Below are 7489 nucleotides of genomic sequence, written 5' to 3' on the forward strand. Positions count from 1 at the left end.
GATATAATTGGGAACATTGCGAACGGCTTATCTGGTGTGCTGGACTCAAAGTATGCAACAGAGATGTTAGGCACCATACGAAAAGTTAAATCAAATGAAGATTACTTATTGAACTTGCTGCAAAATCAGACATCTGTAATTGATTCAACGATAAATATCATTAAGCGAGATGAAGCCACAATTGAAAATCAGATGAAACTAATGGAACAACAAATGAACGACATGACCAAGGTCCAGGACATGCGGTAAAGGCATTGCAATGGTATATCACGTTAACTACTCAGATGACAGTTATTGCAGGGAATTTGCAACGAATTCAAACCGAAATTTCCCGACTATTTACAGATGCCCATCATAGCAAAATAAGCCCGTTACTACTGTCACCAGGCCAGCTTCGGGAACATCTGAACCAACTGAAAAGACATCTTCCGTTTGGTTTGGATTTGCCAGTTCCAGATAACGACGTCTTGCAATTATATGGCTTAATGAAAGCACAAAGCACAATCGCAAACAATCATGTGATATTTAAGGTCACATTTCCATTAGTGGCAACGCAGGCAGTGCAACTGTATAACCTGGTACCCATTCCAGCAATTGGAACTCATGGGATTGTAATCATGAACATTAAAATTCCCATCATTGCTGTCAACAAGGAACAGAATCAATACATTGGGCTCTCAAGAGCCGATTTGGAACAATGCCATCAGCTCAACAACGAGCAATATATTTGTTTTGATAAACAAACGACGGTTTCGGCTAATAGCAACTGTGAGTTCCAGCTATTCAAAAACACAAAATCATCAACTTGTCAAATACAACACACAAACAGATCATTCGTGGTGTACGACATGTATCACAAAAATCAGTGGATTTTTGCCACCACTAGACCAATTGAACTCGCAGTGACCTGTGACGATAATATACAAGGTATCACTATTAAGAAGACTGGATTGTTAACTCTAGACCCGAGGTGTACAGCTAGGAGTTCTGCGACATGGCACAATTAAATTGTCATATGTCCGATTTGGCAACTTCAGCATTGGCCCAACAAAAGTAGCGCCAACAACAACACAATTCACAAAGATGCAGCTAAGCTACGACGAACTAAGCAACATTCAAGGAAAACTGGAAACTAAGCAAAACTGGAAATTGCCAGAAGAACCCAGCCAGCCGGCTCCCATGTTATAGTCTCCTACGTAGCGCTAACAATACCATTGGTTCTTGTGATGGATATGGAATAAAAAAGATGCTCTCAACCCCCAAGACACAATGGTCCAGAGCAGACAACCGTGAGGATCGTCAATCCCATACCGACTCCTGCTGCAGTAAGCCCAGCCCCCAGCAATTTTGCGGTCAACGTTGGATAACGTTGAACAGGTGTTCAACGGCCGGGAGTATGTTGGTGTTTTGATTATATAAAATAAGCAAACATTAAGGCAATTATAATATAGAACAAATAGAAATGTATGTCAATTAAGTATGTAACCCGATTATAGATATCGATGGCTCATCAGTCATAAGTAGATCTGATATGGTCAGCAGTAAACAATAAAGACCTAGTTAATCAATAAAAACGTACTTTGCTGACCTAACACTATGTCGAACTATGCACTGGTGAGCTCGCTATTTTGTACTATAAAAGAAATGCATTATTCTTAGTAAGATCAGATACCAATTGTAGCTACATCGGGTGTGCATCGCTGTGTCTTTGGCCCCCCATCTCCACCTTTGTAATCTCACTCCGAGGTCCACCCAATTTATGTATTGTTTGCGACAACCTTTAGTCACTGATTTATGTGCTAGTGCCTAGATATATATATAAATAAATAAACATTTAATAACTTCAAGAAACACTAACGTCTTTCATTGAACAGTGACTTTTGTAAATAACTTCGTTACTTTTACCGCGATTGCTTTCAAATTAAACATTTGTTAGTTTAAGATATCTGTTAATGACTGCGTCGAATTTGATAAAGATCGGGTGACTATATCATATAGCTCCCATAGGAACGATCGGTGGAAAACAATGACTCAATATCTTCGTTATTTCCTACGATTGTAGGCCATTCTTTCGCAAACATAAGCCTTTTTAGATAAAACGTTCTTCCACATTGATGGCTAATAGGAAAGAGTTACCAAAAAGTTGCAAGGGTATACAAACTTTGACGCGGTCGAAGTTAGCCCCGGCCCTCTGGTTTCGTTATCTGTTTGCATAAGTTCACCTCCCACACCTTTATAACTAGCATCACAGTGTATAGAAAAAGGAGCGTTAAAATTAGGGCTATGTAGTACAGGTGCTGAAACATAATCAAACGTTTCCTGGTTTGCGCACCAGTACAACAGGTGATGACCAGGGGCTATTTGATTCTTCTATTACCCCAAGGGCAAGTTTTTCCTAATCCTTTTCCCTCGAAGGATGGAAACAATTGAATGGTTTTAAGTAACCATTCTGTCTTCTGGGATTCGGATAATGACACATTTAATTCGCTCTCGAGATTAATACAAGCTACGGTTGGTTCCTTTCCTTTATGCGCCAAAAAGGCCGGTAACAAATTAAAGGCTCTCCAAAAGTCAATGCCTAAGTAGAGATTCTGGGCCAGCGAGGGTACAACATAAAGAGTTATTGGTTTTTCGATTCCTTGAAAGCTAACAGAGGTAAGAGTCTTTACTAGAATGGGTTGCTTTTGTACATCTGCTGTATGCACCATGGTTTTTACCGTCTTAAGGGGTAGCGATTCGTTGACCAGTTCTGCCGCCAAATTTCCACCTACACAACTAATTGACGCTCCAGTGTCCATAAGACCCTTTAATTCTCTTCCAAAGAGGTTCACATCTGTGTACGGCCGCCAATCAAGGGAATCATCTATCATTGAATCTAAAACCGCCGTTTTCTCTAATTTATGTTTTTATACCCTTGCAAAAAGGGTATATTAATTTTGGTCAGAAGTGTGCAACGCATAGAACGAAGCATCTCCGACCATACAAAGTATATATATTCTTGATCAGCACGACGAGACGAGTTCAATTAGCTATGTCCGTCCGTCCGTCCGTCCGTCTGGATCAACGCAAACTCCTCCTAGACCGTAAGAGCTAAAGAGCTGAAATTTTGCACGTAGGCTTGTATATACTGCAGGGGTCGGATCGGACCATATAGTTGTTTCGGATCGGACCACTATATCATATAGCTCCCATACAATAACTTTGTTATTTTCTATGTTATTATCGTGAAACCTAATATTAGAAAGTTTATTACGCTTATAAACGACTGTGCCAAATTTGATCAAGATCGGATTACTATATCATATAGCTCCCATAGGAACGATCGGGCGAAAACAGTGACTTTTGTAAATAACTTCGTTACTTTCGTGACTTTGATCAATATCTTCGTTATTTCCTATGATTGTAGGCCATTCTTTCGCAAACATAAGCCTTTTTAGATAAAACGTTCTTCCACATTGATGGCTAATAAGTAAGGAAAAGAGTTACCAAAAAAGTTGCAAGGGTATACAAACTTTGACGCGGTCAATAACTTCGTTATTTTCTGCGCTATTATCGTGAAATTTAATATTATCGGTTGACTATATCATATAGCTCCCATAGGAACGATCGGTCGATAACAGTGACTTTTGTAAATAACTTCGTTACTTTTAACTCGATTGCTTTCAAATTAAACATTTTGTAAATGTTGATTTATTTTCTGTAAAATAGATTTATAAGTATCGATGGCAAAAGATTTAAAGTTCCGATGAGCAGCTAGATGTCTGTCTCGTTTGGTGGTTGCCGGAAGAAGAAAAAGGGAAGCCACGCTCTAGTGTGGCCTTAGGCCGCATACCGATGTATGCCTTAACACTTAACACTCGATAGTTAGGAATACTAACAATCGATACTTAGAAATACTAACAATCGATTCAGCGCTTATTGGGAAAAAAAATTCAAAAAGACTGACAGGACAGTTCTTAAAAAAAAAAATAATAACCTCCTCGGATTTGATCCTTCTATTTTATTCCACTGTGGTGTGAAAATAAAAATATTTTATTTACACAAAACGAAAAGAAACAAAATTTAATTTTGTGGAAAGTATAAAAAAAAATTCAAAAAACGGGTAAAATTACTTGTAAAATCATGGGCTCTGTGGCCAGGGGTGGTGGCCCCTTCTCAGAGCTAAACGGATTCAAAAAGCCAAGAATATCGCGGGCATCAAAGGAAAGAAAAACTACCACCAATGAAATCCAATCAGAATCTGAAATTGACGAAGTAGAAATGTCAGAATTCAATGACTCGACACCAAAGGAAAATCAAGATACAACAGAAATGTCAAATAGCAAATTGCAAACTAACGTTCTATATTATAACAATTCACACAAGGGACCATTTGTGGTGTATGTAGACAGAGTAGATGAAAATAACAAAGAGAGCAATAAGAGCAGATTACAAATTAATACATTAGAGCTAAATGCAGTTTTGTTTAAACTAAAAGTCAAAGACATAATAGCTGTCAATAAAATAGGATATGGACGTTGCAAGGTAGAATTTAAATCGGCAGCTGCAGCCAACGTATTTATCGTATCAGACCTTAAAAAATATGACTATGAACCCAAGTTACTAAAGCATTTCCTATACAAAACTGGAATCATATTCCAGATCCCCATAAGATTCTCAGACGAAGAACTTAAGGAGTATATCTCAGCACATACACGAGATTATTCGTGTGCGTAGAAAGGAGAAGGACAATCTAGTCGCAACATCTAGAGTTGAAATAGTTTTCAAAGGATCTCAAATACCAACAGAAATAACTTTCCTATACTCAAAAGTTCCAGTAAGTCCTTTTGTACCTTTTAGTCAATGCTACAGATGCTTCAGATTTAATCACTTTGCGCAGCACTGCAAACAGGTAGACCAAAAGTGCAGCAAATGCTCCCTGTCACATGATAAAGAAGAAACCTGCACGCAATCTAATTGTATCAATTGCAAAGAAAACCACCCAGCTACCTCAATCGAATGCCCCGCTCGCAAGAGAGCCTTTGCCATACAGAAATGTATGACAATGGAGAATCTATCCAGAAATGAGGTAAAAATTAGATATCCAGCTCTTTTCCAAAGACAAAATACGATAGACACTAATGATACAACAAAATTTCGCATTCCAACATGGCAAAAGACATCTATAACCCCAACTCTGCAGAACAACACAAAATTATCAACAGAACAACTACACGCTCACATCCCATATAATAAAACATTAAGAAACATGCAAAACAGACGAAACGAAGAGAGAAACTCTTCTGAAACAATAAGTACCTGGAAAGCGACCTTAAATGAACACAAAATTACTTTAAATGAGAAATACGTTAACACACATGCAAACAACACATTTAATCCAACACCCCAACCGATTACATACCAATCTAATCAGCTTACTGACAGCCCCCTCTGCTCTTGAAATGGCAGAAAAAGGCTTATCACAGCTGGCTATATATCTGGCTATATCTCATCATTTATAACCAATCCAAACATTCAACTAAATTCAGACCACCATACATTTTTAGAGACACTAAGAGATAGAATCGCACAAACTAACACAAAAATAGATATTATAAAAATAAACCAACTTAATTAAATTCAAACCTTAATACTTACTTAGTGCCCTACACTCAACATCTTATTATAATAGACATATGAAGATTCTACAGTACAATATACAGAGCCTAACGCATAGCAATAATAAACATCTACTAGAAATATTTTTAATAAACAACGACATTGATATAGCAATTATATCTGAAATCTGGATTACAAATAATGCTAATTGTAGTTTAGCGAACTACAACTTTATTTGCAACCCGAGAGCAGATGGATATGGCAGAGTAGGCATATATCTTAAAAAATATATAAAATTCACACAATTAAATTGCATTAGTGAAGTAGAAGCGATTTCAGTGTCCACTATGAACCTGAAACATAACTTAAGCATATTTATCGTCTATGCAGCGCAAAGTTTAAATGATGATCTTTTTGAGAAAGGATGCAAAGATATTCTAATGAGGGCAAACCAGACTAGTGGTTAAGCAATCATAGGAGGAGATCTTAACGCCAAATCACAAATATGGGGAAACACGATTCAAAACAACAGAGGAAACATCCTAGAACAATTACTAATAAACAACAACTTTTATTGTCTTAACAATGGCAGCCCCACATATTCACACACATCGTAATTTTCTACCTTAGACATCACATTAATTAACAACTACAACCTCAACCCAAAGTGGACAGTGACAAACGCAAAAATATCAAACAGCAACCATTTACCAATTATACTAGAACTAGACGAAACATACGAAGTACAGAACCAAAAATGGACAAATCACAAGAAAATACTTCAAGACTTCTCTAAAATTTACATTTCTTCACTGGACAACCTGACCTCAACTTCACAAAATATAACTAGACAGAATACAATTTCAATAGACCCAAAAAATAGATACATACCAAAAAAATATTGGGACGAACATTGTGACAGACTTTTTAGACTTAGAAACGCGTGCAGACAGAAATATTATAAAACAAAACTTCACACGGACGCAGTAATTTATTTAAAAAGCAATCGCAGACCTTAAACAATATAAAAAAATTAAACCGACAAAAAACGAAAACTGATGAGGATCATGAAAAATTTCTTAAACAAATGGCGTCGGTACCTGACACTTCAGATTGCATTAGAATGAACCCACCTGACAGCTGGCTACCCGCAAGCAACTCAAACTTTACTGAGAACGATTTAATTGACTTTTTAAATTCCCGCAACCCGGACTCAGCAAAAGGTCCAGACAATATCTCGTATAGAATGCTTCTACCCTTAGCACCCTCAGAAATTCAAATTTTGGTATCCCTGTTAAATGAGACTCTAGACAACAGTGACATACCAGCTAGTTGGAGAAAAATAAAAGTAGTACCTGTCCCTAAAAAGAATCTAGACTCAGCTATAATAACAAACAATAGACCTATTTGCCTACTAAGCGTAGTTTTCAAATGCTTAGAAGGTTTGGTAAAAACAAGGATGAAAAACCATATAAACAACAACAATATATTGCCCCCAACAACATCAATAACTGCCGCCGTGTACAGACGTGTTTTTTTAAAGCACTTCGCAAAAATTGAGTGTAAAAAAAAAAAAAAAAAGACCGCGTTTGCAAAAATTTGTGTAGGGCTCTCAGTCGCCCCAGAGACGCCTATTTACAATCATATTGCTATTAGATTGCTCTAATAGCAATAAATACTAAGTTGCAACAACAAAGTGCGTAATTTTTACAAAAGCCATGTCCACCAATTCGGGCCCAAACTCTCTCGATCCCCAACAGCAACAGCTACAAGAACTAATTGTACAACAACAACATGAGCGTCGACTCTCGGTCCAACGCAACAACGCGTACTTTTCGGTGGTGTCGCCAACCCCACTGAATGCTAACGTAAGCAATAACACCGAAAGTGC

Source organism: Drosophila tropicalis, unplaced genomic scaffold (genome assembly GCF_018151085.1).
Source record: "Drosophila tropicalis isolate 14030-0801.00 unplaced genomic scaffold, ASM1815108v1 contig_332, whole genome shotgun sequence".
In the NCBI taxonomy this organism is placed as follows: domain Eukaryota; kingdom Metazoa; phylum Arthropoda; class Insecta; order Diptera; family Drosophilidae; genus Drosophila; species Drosophila tropicalis.